General features: G+C 44.9%; 1 long non-coding RNA gene across 1 annotated transcript; it reads left to right on the top strand.

Moving 5' to 3' along the window:
- The first annotated feature begins 276 nt into the window (after positions 1-276).
- LOC138924363 (uncharacterized) lies at positions 277-5402 on the top strand. Its single transcript, XR_011439409.1, has 2 exons — positions 277-433; positions 1882-5402. It is a non-coding gene; the product is annotated as an uncharacterized lncRNA (long non-coding RNA).
- The last annotated feature ends 1716 nt before the right edge of the window (positions 5403-7118 follow it).

Here is a 7118-nt window from a genome sequence, read left to right as displayed (position 1 = left end):
TGGTCCATGCACACTTCCCAAGCCTCTGGAGCATACCCTGATGCTGCACTGCCGAGGTCCCCACCTCTCCACCAATGCCCCCCACAGTTCACCTGGTCCCCACACAGGCCCTGCCCCACAGAGGCAGACATACTCGCCTGCCTGTAAAGGATCAAGGCACCCAGTCAATGCAGGCCAATAAGTAGTCTGAGGGCTTACTGTTGGGTGGGGCTGCTCCGTAGGGCGGGCTGCCTGCCCTGGCTGGACTGGATTAAATCTGTGCTCTAGTGCGTGTGGCAGACCTGTGGGCTAACAGGCCAGGGGAAGAACCTCAATGGCGCCTACCAGGGTCCCTGTCAGCACGCCTGGACCAGGTCAGAACAATGGCCCCCACCAATGTCTCAGTCTCTGGAGAAGTCTCTCCTCTCACCAAGATGCCCCCAGAGCCCAGCAGGTGAGTCTCCTTTCACCAAACCACTGTCACACTTCTCTCTGTGGATTTTAGGTTGCTGCAATGAGTGAGTTTGTGCGTGGGCCTTTTAAGACCCGAGTCTTTTCGGCTTTCAGCCAATGGCTTTTCTGGGGGTATCCTTGCTGCAGTTAATAGCCAGCAAAGCCAGACAGTAAGACCCCCGTCTCAGTTGGGCTGAGTCTGAAGGATGCTTATAGCAGTATCAGCTCCACTCCAGACCTCACTCCTCCAGGGAGGGCTGCGTACCTGAGGGTGTCTCCTGCCTGGCCAGCTGAGAAGCTCCACTGCTCCCAAAGGTGGGTTTTTTTCTCTCCAGCAGGAATTTCTGCCTCTTCCACCTTAGTCAGGACTGTCCCTTGTTGTGGGGGTTCTTTGTATCCAGTTTTCAGTTTTCTATCCAGGGTAATTTTTCCAAAAATAGTTGTAACCTGGTCGTGTTCATGGGAGGAGATGAGTTCAGAGTCTGTTTATGCCACCATCTTGATGAGATCCTCTTTTTATTTTTTATATTTTATTTATTTATTGACAATTTTATTTGTCAGTTATAACCCAATAAAGCTGAAAAAAATACTTTGAGAAAAAGTTCATCCATCCATCAAAGATTACCACAGAGAGGGGCCATTTCCCAGCGCCCCCTTCCTACTCCCGGTTGCCACAATGGCTCCCTCTCCTGGAACCCAGTATTCACTGGATGTTGTTTCTTCTCTTATTTCCCATGTTTTGCTTCCTATACTAATTATTTGTGTATCATTTTTATTTTGTCGATGAAAATAATCCATAACCAATCTATAAATGAAAATTTGGGTGAGTTTATTCTGAGCTGAAATCTGAGGACCATGGCCTGGGGCCTTTCTTCCCGAAGGAAGAAAGGGCACCAAAGAAGTGAATTATGCAGAGTGGTTATATACCCCCATACAGGACATTTCACATGTGATTGAAATGTCCCCCCCACAATAGTCACAAGATTGCCCTGTTGGCACAGCGCTTGATGAACACAGCAGGCAGTGGGTCTGCTATCTTGGCGGGCATAGCAGGAGGCAAGTGTATTGTCTCGAGCTGGGTGGTCACAGGTGAGAGCAGCAATCCGTTTCTAACCTAAGGAAAGATGCTTAATCCTTAAGGGAATGCCAACGTTGGGAGGGGGAGAGAAGTTGCACCTTTACCTCAAGGGCCTTTGATTTTGCCATAGGGAATTTCTAAAGCAGATATACAATGCGTGCTCAACGGCCTCTGTCAGGCCCTTTTGGAAAGATAAGGTCAGGCCGAATTAGGTTTACGCAAAATGGCTTCCTCATATACTCCAATATATCCTATTGCTTGCCATTTTTATTTGTCAATTTATTAGACTAAACCTCAAATTCTGTGAATGTATAAAATGGAGTAGATTCAATGGTATTTCTGCAAGATCACTCATATTTGTATTCTGTTAGGTTTTTTTACACAGGGAAGAAAAGAATGGTGTTTCAGCCCACACAGGAAGTAGTTGTGCCTGACCTGGGCCCGCTCCTGGGAGCATATTGCACACATGAATGTCACCCAAAAGCACAGTGTGTGTCTTTGGGGGGACAGAGCGCTAATATCTGTCTTATTGGGTAAAATCTACTGCAGTGCAATGACTGAGTTTTACAGACTGGGCGTCGCCGGTGGCCCGCACCCAGCGCCTTACCTTAGGTGGGAATTCAAAGGATACGCGTGAAAGTCTTCCTTAGCACTCAGTTCAAGCCTGTACCACGAGAAGAGGAAGCAAAGCTGCTGACACGTGACCACCAAAGACAAAACAGAACTTATTCTTCAGCCGTTTGGAGTGTTTCTTTCACCAGAAGGCATTTTCCTTTGGCACAACACATTGTCTTTGTTTTGACACTATTAACAAAAATTTGTACCCCCTACACCCTGGATGAACAGAGAAAGGCTTGTTTTCTTCCTTTGGCACTTGGGCACTCTATGGGGTATAGGAAGCTGGTACAAATCCTGCTCCCAGGAACAACACTGGTGAACACTGTGGCCAAGATCCGGAGAGAACAGAGCAGGATCAGGAGGAGACTTCACGGGCCACAGAAGTGTAGCGCAGACGCAAAGAAGAGATGGATCAGATTCCAGTCTGTCTAGGGCAAAAGCACCAGAAGGCCTTTGCAAACCAGAGGACTCAGCATCTTCTTTGGAAATATGAGCTTGTTCTGAAGAGGGTTGCCACGGAGCACTCCCTGAAATCTAGTTTAATTCTTTTCCGGCAACAAAGATCAAGCAGAGAAGACAGAGGCAATCCATTTTCACCAAGTGTGGCCCCTAGAGGTCAGTGGCTACTAGTGTGCGTCCCTGCTGCCTCATTTGCTGGTCACTGACATTGAAGTAAAAATCCACATCGACAGGCACGGATTCACATGTGCGCATGCATACACACACACACACACACACACACACAAGCACACACTGGCTCTCACATGCAGCTGGCACTCATGCTAAAGCTGTTCCGTAGATGCAGGGGCATGGATGAGTTAGTTGCTTGTAAGCCTGAGCTTGGAGACAAACCTGCAGCACTAGTCTCTTAGGACCAGAAAAAAAAGCATTCATGCATCGCCACCTAATGGTACTTATACCTCATTACAGTCTTGGATCTGCATGAGATCAACAGGTAGATGGATCCAACAAGTAAGACTCATAGATGGAAACTTGAACTTCATGTTCCAAATGTGTGTCTCAACTGTCCTGCTGCCACTCATGGAGTTGTGTGCAGTGCTGGTTGCCCGCAACAAGGCTTGTGGCAGTGCTGCTTCAATACCCCTGTGCTAATTCCTCTTCTTCCGGGGGCTTCCAGTGACTCCTCCCGTGCTTCCGAGCTATTCCCTTAGCACAAAGCTTTGATCCCTTTTAACATACCCTCCTGAGAACTATCACTTCCAGCTGTTGTCACTCACTTTCCCAGATGTTGGATCCGGCTCTGAGGATAGGTTTCATCTACTGCGTGATTTTTGACAAAGGCTAACCTGCCACATTCGCCTCCATCTTATGCTCCAGGGTCCAGCCTGCCTTTGTGGGTAAGCCCTGAGTCAATGGGATTTGGAAGCCAAAGTGCATTTCATCCCCAAGTGGACTTTCGAGCGCTGAGCTCTGACTCACTCAGAGTCTGTGGGGATCTTTGGGGCCTGTTGCTACACACTGGTTAAATCAAATCACAACCTCTGAAGTCAGCTGAGTGGCTCCTGTTGCCTTCTGAGAGCCCAGGGAGATTGGAAATCCCGAGTAACCGATAAGGAAAGAAGGGCCTTTGCAGATGATCAGGCAAGACAGTGTTTGTGTTTATGACGCCAGGCTGGAAGGGGCCTGCACCTGCCCTCTTCTCTCCGGGCTAAGCAATTCTCTCCTCAGCTTCTCCCAACACAGAGAGAGTGGGTCATTATCTCCTCTGAACTTGGAAGAACAAAGTCCAGAGAAGTTAAGCCACTTGCCCGTGACCACACAATGGAGGCCAGAGGAGAAGAAGCTAGGAGGACCCAACTTCCAGGCTTTGGCCCCTCCTTCTGGGGTCAGGCTGGCCCAAGCTTCACAGACACCCTGCTGAACTTCCCCTTCTGTGAAATGACATTTACATGCAAAATGCACATTGTTGGTTGGAAGGTGAAGAGTCGTAACAGGTCTCTAAATCTACTGCACCTTCCAGTAGATCCTTGGGCAGAAAGCTGGAACCATTTCTGTTAAAGTAAGGCATGAGCTATTCACACGCCTTACCCTTTTATCTGCAACAGTGGAATGTACTAATGTACCAGGTCGGGGTGGGAGGAAAGTCTGGCTGTGACAAACCATGTTCTCTCTCTCTCTCTCTTTTCTTCTCCACCTTTACTTCTCTTCCCTCTCCATCCCTCTCTTGAATCCTTCCTGAATAATTCCTTACTGATCAGAGTTTGATCAGGCTTCTTTTTTTTTTTTTTTAATCTTATTCAGGAATTTTTTTTATCTCGAATGCAATTCTAGGTAACTAATTTTGTAAGTATTGCTCCACCTAAATCTTTAAGGATCCCTTAAACTTACCCTGTCCAAAGTTGACCTCGTCATCTTTCCTTCGTATTGGATGGACTGAGGGAGCAATCCATGAGGCCTTAATTCCATGCAATGAACATGATAGAAACTGTCTGATAAAAGTGGTCCCAGCTTCCTTTTCCCACTTGCACTCAGCATCCTCCATTAAGAGGAGGAAACAAATGTTACCCAGCTGTAGCTGGATGAACCAGAGAATGTTGGACAAGCTAAAGATGCCCCTAGGTATGCAGGGCACAAGAGAGACCAGCCACCTATTAAGGGACTAACTGGAACTCTGTCCAGAAGAATCTCAACAAAAAATATTTGCTGGCAACAAATTGTCCTTTGATTATGAGTCCAGCTGCCCATTCTAAGGTGAGGAAAACTAGCACCCTAACAGAGTAACCAACTCTTTTTGCCCAGGACTTTCCCAGTCCTGAACTGAAGGCCTTGCTCAAAGAAACCTCTTAGTCGCGGACAAATCAAGATGGTTGGTCATTCCAGGCCCTAACGTTGTGCTGCTGCTGAGGTGGTAACATCATCTCCTTCACCCTTTCTTATCTCTTTGCAATAAATGTCCGTAGCTGCGAATCATCTAGATGCATCTCTTCTATGAAATCCATGTGCCACCTGTCCTGCAGGATGGCACTCTCTCTCCTCCAGCCCTGTTCCATGTCCCCAGTCCTGGCCCAGCTTCTTTTTTTCCAATCAATACTCCCCTGACTTATTCTATCCATGTTCTAGGTGGAAACATTTGTCATCTTTTCTTGACTATTTTCTCCATTACCAACAGGCAATTGATCACCAAGTTCTATTGATTTATATTTTGAAATGTCTGCAGAATCCACCCTTCTCAACTTTTGCTACCATCATGATAATAATTATAATAAAAACAAAAAATTATAAAAGCAAAATAAATAAATTTTTATAATTATAATTTTATATAATTTTTATTTATATATGAGATCATGTACTGATTTTTATTATTATTTATTATGAGTATATAAACATTATAAATTATATAAATATTATAAATCAATTTTGTTGTTATTAATATATAATTTGTTATGTATATAATTTTTATAATCATTATAAAAATAAACTAAAATTTCTAAATTTTACAAAAATTTATAAAATAATAGAAAGAACATAATAAAAACAAACACCAAGTATAAGGACCAATTCCAGTGGATTCAAAAAAGAATGGAAGGAGAGGAATACGGATCGACAAGTTTACAGAATTCAGAACTTCCCAAAATTATTTGACCAGGAAACTTATTTTTCACAGAGCAGCTCATGGGACCATTTTGTTCCATGAAACACAATTTGGCAAAGACTCACGTAGCCCACAGATGCACTGTTTTGCAGAATTAGAAAGAATGTTTAAGAACCTCAAGTCAAGCACTATAATTTTATAGATGAAAACTTTGAGATCATAAGGGCTACAGTGATCCAACCCCACGGCTCACCTCTGGGGGCTCCAGACTTCGAATCAGGTCTCCGGACTGTGCACGGCTCTTCACCCTGTACCATCCACTGCTTCCTGCCAGGTCCCTGCGTCCTGTTCCTGCTCCTGCTCCCTGAAATAGCCTTCCTCTCCCCCTGCTGAAATCCCACCCATAATTCAGGGCCAAGCTCAACTTTTAGCCCCTCTACATTCTTTGCTAACCATCCAAGCCCACACTCATACCAACTTTTGCTAAATTACAATAACAGTTATTTTTATCTTTCAGTTTGCTACCTATTATCAGGCACTGTAAATACGTAGTGTGTGTATCACGTGCCCAGCTTGTGATCACAGTATTCATTTCTAATCTGCTACAACATCCTTTTAAACTGAGCCTAGAAAGAGCTTCAAAATCCTTTTCAGCACAATATTCCTGGTGGACACAGCCAACCAGCCACGGTTAGCACGTGATGTGAAACCTCTTTGAGGCCCTGGCTTTGTTGTTCAACTATTTCGTGTGTGCGTCTCTTGGAACTTCCTGAACAGCAAAGCCAGTGTCTTCGAGTTCTTTCACATAACCATTAGCTCCAAGTATAGAAATTTGCCCTAATAAGTGCTCAATAATTGACTGTCTGAGTATCAAACATTAAAATGATAATAACTAACATTTGCATAATGCTTAGTTACAAAGTACTTTCACACATGGTACCACATTTAATTAAGTCTCACAACAACCCTGACAAGTAGGTATTATTATGCTTCTCAGTTCCTACTAGACAGTGAGCATCTGAGGGACGAGACTGTTTCTTATTGGCCCCTGTGGGGCTCAGCTCAGAGTACAAGGTCAATTTGTGGAATTGAAGTGTGAAGTCTGAGGATGAAGACGCAAGGGCTACAAGGGTTTGTAACTTGCATCAGGTCACCAGCTTGTCATTGCGCCACACAGCCTTCACATTCTTCATGCTCGAATTCCACTGTCACTGGCTTTTCTTTCTTCCTGGTAATGAAGCAAAACCTGGTGGGTTAATTAATCCTTCTTGATGCTGGGCAGCAGTAATAGGATCAAGAAGAAAGGCTTTCTCCTCCTGTGCTCCCAAGGGTGCCTGGCGGGAGCCTGGGAGGAGACAGAACGCAGCCTTCAGTCTGTTAATTGTTCAAGAGCAAATCATCTGTCAGCAGAAAACAGAAAAAAATACACCACTGAAT

This window comes from Equus caballus, chromosome 5, assembly GCF_041296265.1.
Source record: "Equus caballus isolate H_3958 breed thoroughbred chromosome 5, TB-T2T, whole genome shotgun sequence".
NCBI lineage: Eukaryota > Metazoa > Chordata > Mammalia > Perissodactyla > Equidae > Equus > Equus caballus.
The sequence above is the reverse complement of the archived record's forward strand: the minus strand, read 5'-3'. Positions and strand labels throughout refer to the sequence as shown.